The sequence below is a fragment of the Mus musculus genome, chromosome 7 (assembly GCF_000001635.26).
Source record: "Mus musculus strain C57BL/6J chromosome 7, GRCm38.p6 C57BL/6J".
NCBI lineage: Eukaryota > Metazoa > Chordata > Mammalia > Rodentia > Muridae > Mus > Mus musculus.
The window spans coordinates 101,851,324-101,858,258 of record NC_000073.6 but is presented as its reverse complement, the minus strand read 5'-3'; the positions used below and the strand labels follow the sequence as shown (position 1 = coordinate 101,858,258).

The following is a 6,935-nucleotide window of genomic DNA, read 5'->3' as shown; positions in this document are numbered from 1 at the left end:
TTCCCAGCTCTGACACTTACTGTGAGCTAGTCAGATTCACTTGATTTTTCTAAGCTGAGACACAACCATGGATCTTGATTTTATTTTTCATATGAGCTCTAACTTACAGCCAAGCCCAGGATTATTCTATCTGTCTGTCTGTCTGTCTGTCTGTCTGTCTGTCTGTCTGTTTATAGCCAGCCAGCCAGCTAGTTTTGTTTGCGGGGAGGGGCAGGATTTCTCTGTCCTGTCTATCTTGGAACTTGCTTTGTATACTAGGCTGGCCTCTAATGCTTGGAAATCCACCTGCCTCTGCCTCCTGAGTTCTGAGATAGAAGGCCTCCACCACCATGCCTGCTAAGGAGTTTAAATTGGGCCCCAGCAGTGCTAACCACTCTTGTGATGTCCTCGGCTCTAATGGAAGAGGTAAGAATGGGAGTATCCAAGCATGTTCTATACTTGCTCTTAGTCAAAAGGCCAAGAAGTGATCCTAGCATGTTCTACATGAGTGGCTAGGAAGAAGATAAGGAGACTGAGGAGAGCCATACCTTCTATCCTGTTTTAAAGTTTCATTTTGAGACAAGGTCTCATATAGCCCATGTTAACCTTGAACTCATCTTGGACTCCTGATTCTCCTGTTTCTATCTCCTAAGTATTGAGATTACAAGTGCCACACCAGACTTCTAAATTTTAAAATCACTGTGTGCTATGTATGTATATGGTGTGTACTATGTCTGTATCTGTGTGTCAGTGTCCGTACCAGGGTGTTCATACAGAAGTCAGAAGAGTTAGGAGATCCTCTGGAAGTTGCTATGTAGGTGCTGAGAAATGAACGCAGGTGCTCTGGAAGAGCAGCCAGTGCTCTCAACTGCTGAGCCATCTCTCCAGCCTTTCTGTGGTGGCTTGAATCTGAAATGGCCCTCATACACATATCTTTGAATGCTAAATCACCAGGAAGTGAAACTCTTCAATGAGATTAGAAAGATTAGGAGGTATGGCCTTGTTGAAGGAAGTGTGTGCTCCCGGGGGTGGGCATTAAGGTTCGCAAAGTCAATGGTAAGCAGAGTTCTATTTCTCTTGTTTCTGCAGATCAGGGTGTAGCTTTCAGCTAGCGCCATGCCTTCCCCACCATGTTCCTTGCCATGATGATAATGTACTAGACCTCTGAAACTGTAGGTAAGCCCTCCATTACGTGCTTTCTTTCTAAGAGTTGTCTTGGTCATGGTGTCTCTTCACAGCAATAGAACAGTGACTAAGAAGTGACCTGCTCCAGCTTCTTTGTTACAGAGTCTCCGTGAATCTGGAATTCACCAATTCGGCGAGTCTGAAAGCCTCAGTGATCTCTCAGGCTCCATCTGTCTCCACTCCCCAGTGGAAGGCTTGCAGCTGTGTCACCGCTCCAGACTTCACACAGGTGCTGGAAGACTGAACTAAGGTCTGGTGCTTACATAGCAAGCAAATTACTGCCTGAGCCATTTCACTCGTCTTACAGTAACATTTCCTTTTTAAAATGTGTGTGTGCCAGGCAGTAGTTTTACACACCTTTAATTCCAGCACTTAGGAAGCAGAGGTAGGTGGATCTCTGTTTTCGAAGCTGGCCTGGATGACAGAGTGAGTTCCAGGACAGCTAGAACCCTGTCTTGAGGAAAAAATATGTGTTTGTGCACACGCAGGTGCATGTGTATAGACACATGGGCTTGTGTGTATTCATGGAGATAGAGACCAGAAGACAAGACCCTTAGATCTCCTGGGCTGGAGTAACAGGTGGTCATGAGCCACCTGCTATAGGTGCTGACTTGGGTCCTCTGGAAGAACAGCAAGTGCTCTAATGGAGCATCTCTAACAGAGGCATCTTTCCATCTGGTACAGCAACATTTCTAATAATCTAGAAGTTTAGTATAACTAACGTTTATGTCCGGTTTCAGACCCAGGGACAAGGGACCCTATTTTACCTATCAGAGCAGACCTGGCCTCCAGGTTCTCCCAGTATCCCTCAGTCCCTACCTGTCATACCCTGCTCCCAACCTTGAATTTCCAGACCAGGTCTTGGGCTGCCCTTCCCCCCCAACCCCCAGAGGCTTCTCCCTATATAATCCAGACATTTTGGTCTCTCTCTGTGCAAGAGTGTCCTTTCTCTCTCTCCCCCGCCCACTTTCCCCTTGGCAACTTCCCTGGCCTCAGTCCTTGGGGCTAGTGAACCACCTAAGAGCAGCTTCCCCAAAAAACTTGCCTTTAAGTCTAATCTAATCTAATTTGAATTGGCTCATTTCAATGACAGTGGAGAAATAACCTATCAACTTCTTGATTAAGATATTATTTTTGCTGTGGATTGTTAGGGACCTTCTGCTACTTAGTTCAGATCCCAGGGTGAGAGACAAGGTGTTCTACAGGCGGAGGGAGAGTGATTCTATCTTATCACACACTCCAGGAGATAAAAGACCTTGAATTCTGTACAATCCCTACACACTTCTACCCATCTGTTGTTTCATTTGGTTGGCCTAATGAAATCATGACCAAGTCGAAAATTCAGAAGTCCAGAAAATATCCTAATCCTATTTCATGTTCCAGAAGGAGCAGAATCACCAGGTCTGTCAAACAACCTATGGACACTACAAAGACCTTCCTATCTTATAACCAGTTCATGCTTCTGGAAGAGTGTGTTAGTCTCTTTGTGACAACATAACAGAGAACAGCTTATGAGAAGACAATGTATTCTGCCTCATAGCTGAGGTAGTTCCACTGTTTCTGGGCCTGTGCTGAGGCAGAACATCAGGGCAGGAGAAACATGTCCCAGAAGAAGTGAATCACTGTGAATTATGGTGGCCAGGAAATACAGAGCAAGTGACTGGATCCTTCAGGGTGCACCCCAGTGACCTGCTCTCAACTAACTGAAGTCTCACAATCTTCCTTTCTGTTGCCTCCTAAAAGAGACATTGGGTTATTCATTTTCCAGTTTTTGGTTTTTTTTGTTTTTGTTTTTGTTTTTTAATTTTGAGACAGACTCTCACTCTGTAGTTCAAGCTGTCCTAAAACCCACATGTAGCACAGGTTGGCCTTTAACTCATGACCGTCCTCCCTCAGCCTCCCAAGTACTGAGATTCCAGGTGCGAGCCACCGTGTCCAGCTTGCTGTCTTATTATTAATCTATCAGTGGATGAGTTCATTGATTAGGTCAGAGCCATCATGGTCTAATCCTTCCTCAGTAGAACTAACAGAAGTCCAAGTTTTCAACACGATTATTTTCTTCTTTTTTAAATTAACTTTTATTTATTTGAGAGAAAGGCTTACTATATAAGCCGGCTTGTATGCAGGCCAAACTAGTCTCAAATTCATAAAAATATCTGCCTGCCTCTGCCTCGTAGGTGCTGGCATTAAAACTTGCACCACTACACGTGGACCAATTAGTTTATTATTTATGTGTGTATGTATGACCGTGGATGAATTTATGTGCACCATGTGAGTGCAGGCGACCAGACGAGAGGTCAGCTGCCCTGGAACTGAAGTCACAGCCGGTTGTGATCTGTCAAGGGATGAGATGCTAGGAACCACACTCCAGTCCCCTGAAAGAGCAGGGATAATTTTAACCAGCCAGTCATCTCTCCAGCCCCAAATTACTCATGTGACTTGCCAGTGGGATCCCAAGGAGAAGGGTTAGCTCGGTGAACCTGTATACATGACTATATCAACATGTTTTAAAAGCAGAGTAATCCCCTGGTAACCACCCTAGTCCTGTAACAAGCCTAGAAAATAGCACTGGAACGATGGAGGCAGTCTAATCTCTGAGTTTGAGACCCTTTAGCAAGTTCAAGGTCAGCCAGAGCAATATAATGAGATCCTGTCTTAAAAAAATAAGAACGAGGCCTTGGTGGGGGAAAAAAAAGAGGGGCAGAGTGGCAATTGGTCCAATTGGTCCGGGAGGAACTGTGTTCTCAGAGTAGGCTGTAGACAGATCCAGTTGAGATGTTTAGGGGAGTTGCCCACTGACCAAGGACTTTTAAAAGAGATTGTTTATTCCAGCTGGCACAAGTATAGCCTGCTAAATTAAGGGTTATAGACTAGAGCCAGGGGAAAAAAAAAGACTATCATATGACTAATCAAAAAAAAACCATAAATATGAAGTACATTACCCAAAATAACAAGATGATAACCACAATCTCATCTCTCTCATTAAGTTGACTCATTCCTTTAAAATTATTTCTTGGGTAAGCATCTAAGCATCCCTCTCCATGTCTTCTGCCTAGAGGCTGGAAAATTTCTGAAAACTCAAATCTCAGGCCTCAAAGAGTTTGATTCATCCAAGTGTTAGTTTAAGGCAGTGATGTCAGTTGCATGAGTCTGTTTCCTGTCAGTAAGCTGTGGGAGGAATCTTTAGATAGACTGGAGGAGAGACGAGAAACCACCTATTGATAAATTCCAATATCAGAGCGAAAAGAGGCCAGATAGTGGTGGCTCATGCCTTTAACTCCAGCTCTCTGGAGGCAGAATCAGGTAGATCTCTGAGAGTTTGAGGCTAGCCTGGTCTATAGAATGAGTTTTAGGACAGCCAGGGCTACACAGAGAAATCCTCTCTTGAAAAACAAAACAAAACAAAAAAAAGAGGAAGAAGACTTCTCATCCAGTTTAACAAACTTATTATTACATTCTTCTCTTCCCTTCCCTTCCCTTCCCTTTCCTTTCCTTTCCTTTCCTTTCCTTTCCTTTCCTTTCCTTTCCTTTCCTTTCCTTCCCTTCCCTTCCCTTCCCTTCCCTTCCCTTCCCTTTTCTTTTCTTTTCTTTTCTTTTCTCTTCTTTTCTTTTCTCCATAGACCAAGTCTTGATTTTTTTTTTTTCAAGACAGGGTTTCTCTGTGTAGCCTTGGCTGTCCTGGAACTCACTTTGTAGACCAGGCTGGCCTCGAACTCAGAGATCCGCCTGCCTCTGCCTCCCAAGTGCTGGGATTAAAGGCATGTGCCACCACGCCCGGCAAGTCTTGATTTTTATTACTTAAAAATGCTGCATATTTCTTTTGCTTTCTGACTCTGAGCTTGTGCCTTCAACACTTTCACAACGATTTTCTGCTCCTCAATAAGGAAAGCCCACTTGATGCTGTCACGGACACACTTGTCACACATGGACCAGCCATAGGCCCTGTTGACACACTTCTTTGTCTTAGACCAGCTTATGAGGACTTTGGGCCTCACAGCACGAACCCCTCACAGTCTGCCTGGGCACACACTGCATGTGGATTTAGCTGCTTTCTCAGCTTTTTGGGGTAAAGGTCAACCATCCAGCCTAGTTTTGTTAGAGGCTGTACAGTAGGAAAGCCTACAGCGGTACGTCACAGGTAGGACTGACTAGCCTGAAGACTTCTGAGCACCATCCCCGGAAACTTACTACTACATTCTTTTGTTTGTTTAAAAATATTTTAAAGATTTGTTTATTTAATGTATATGAGTATAGTGTCTGTATTTAGACACACCAGAAGAGGGCACTGGATCCCATTACAGATGGTTGTGAGCCACCATGTGGTTGCTGGGATTTGAACTCAGGACGTCTGGAAGAGCAGTCAGTGCTCTTAACCACTGAGCCATTTCTCCAGCTCCCTTATTATTACTTTGTTGTTGTTGTTTTGTTTATTTGTTTTTTGTTTTTCGAGACAGGGTTTCTCTGTGTAGCTCTGGCTGTCCTAGAATTTACTCTGTAGACCAGGCTGGCCTCGAACTCAGAAATCCACCTGCCTCTGCCTCCCAAGTGCTGGGATTAAAGGGAGCACCCCTGTTTTTGTTTGTTTGTTTTGAGATGGGGGTTCTCTGTAGCCCTGGCTGTCATGGGACTTACTGTGTAGACTCACAGAGATCCAGCTATCTCTGCTTCCTGAGTGCTGGGATTAAAGGTGTGTGCCACTACACCCAGCTGTATATAATTGAGTGATAGAACTTTAACATACATAAATCTTTGAGCTCAATCCCAAGCAAAACAAACACACAAATAAACAGTTGTCACTTCTAAAAAAGTGGGGAGCCGGGCTGGTGAGATGGCTCAGCAGGTAAGAGCACCCGACTGCTCTTCCGAAGGTCCGGAGTTCAAATCCCAGCAACCACATGGTGGCTCACAACCATCCGCAACAAGATCTGACTCCCTCTTCTGGAGTGTCTGAAGACAGCTACAGTGTACTTACATATAATAAATAATAAATCTTTAAAAAAAAAAGTGGGGAGCCCTCTCACTGGATTATGTTAAAGCATGATCTGAGAACTTGTCACAAGTCACACACACACACACACACAGAAAAGAAAAGAAAAAAAAGAAAAAAGAAAGAAAAGAAAACTAACTAAAAAATAACAGATTTTTTGAGAAGTGAAAGTTCACTTTTAGGTTGCGTAAGGTTGCAAACGCTGTAGTCAGGGGAAAACACACAGGAAACAAAACTACTTTTATTTCTTCGTGTTAAGAATAGACTAGACTACACTCTGGGCTACCAATATCATTTAAAGCTTTATACTTCTTAAAATAGAAGTAATCTGAGCTAGCACTCCTCGAAGGACAGAGAAAGGACACCTGAGAATCCGTTCCTCCCCCAAGCAGCAAGGACCCCAGCAAGTGTTAGCATCGGATTTTCCAGAACTCTTGAAATTAACCCATTTTCAAAAATATGGCTGGGGGGAGCCAGCAGAGGATAGCCTGGTCTACACAGAGAATTATGGGCCAACTGGGACTATACAGGGAGACCCTGTCTCAAGAAAATATTAGGGCCTGGACAATAGATTGCTTATCTCTGGCTCATCTACAACAGTGAATAAGAACACTGGCTGCTCTTGCAGAGGACCTGGTTCAGTTCCCAGCACCCACATGGTGGCTCATAAACATCTATAATTCCAGTTCCAGGAAATCTAATACCCTTTTCTTACCTCTGAGGGCATGAGGTATGCACGTGGTACACACACATACACATCCCTGGCTTGGTGGTCCTAGGCTGT

The 6,935-nt window shown here is 44.1% G+C and overlaps 1 protein-coding gene across 1 annotated transcript in view; it reads left to right on the top strand.

The window, feature by feature from the left end:
• The first annotated feature begins 1,068 nt into the window (after positions 1 to 1,068).
• Positions 1,069 to 6,935, top strand: part of Folr2 (folate receptor 2 (fetal)) — a 17,203-nt gene continuing 11,336 nt past the window's right edge. Inside the window, exons 1-2 of the mRNA NM_001303239.1 lie at positions 1,069 to 1,155; positions 1,253 to 1,414. The gene's annotated coding sequence lies outside the window, so the exon portion shown is untranslated. The remainder of the gene's footprint in view (positions 1,156 to 1,252; positions 1,415 to 6,935) is intronic.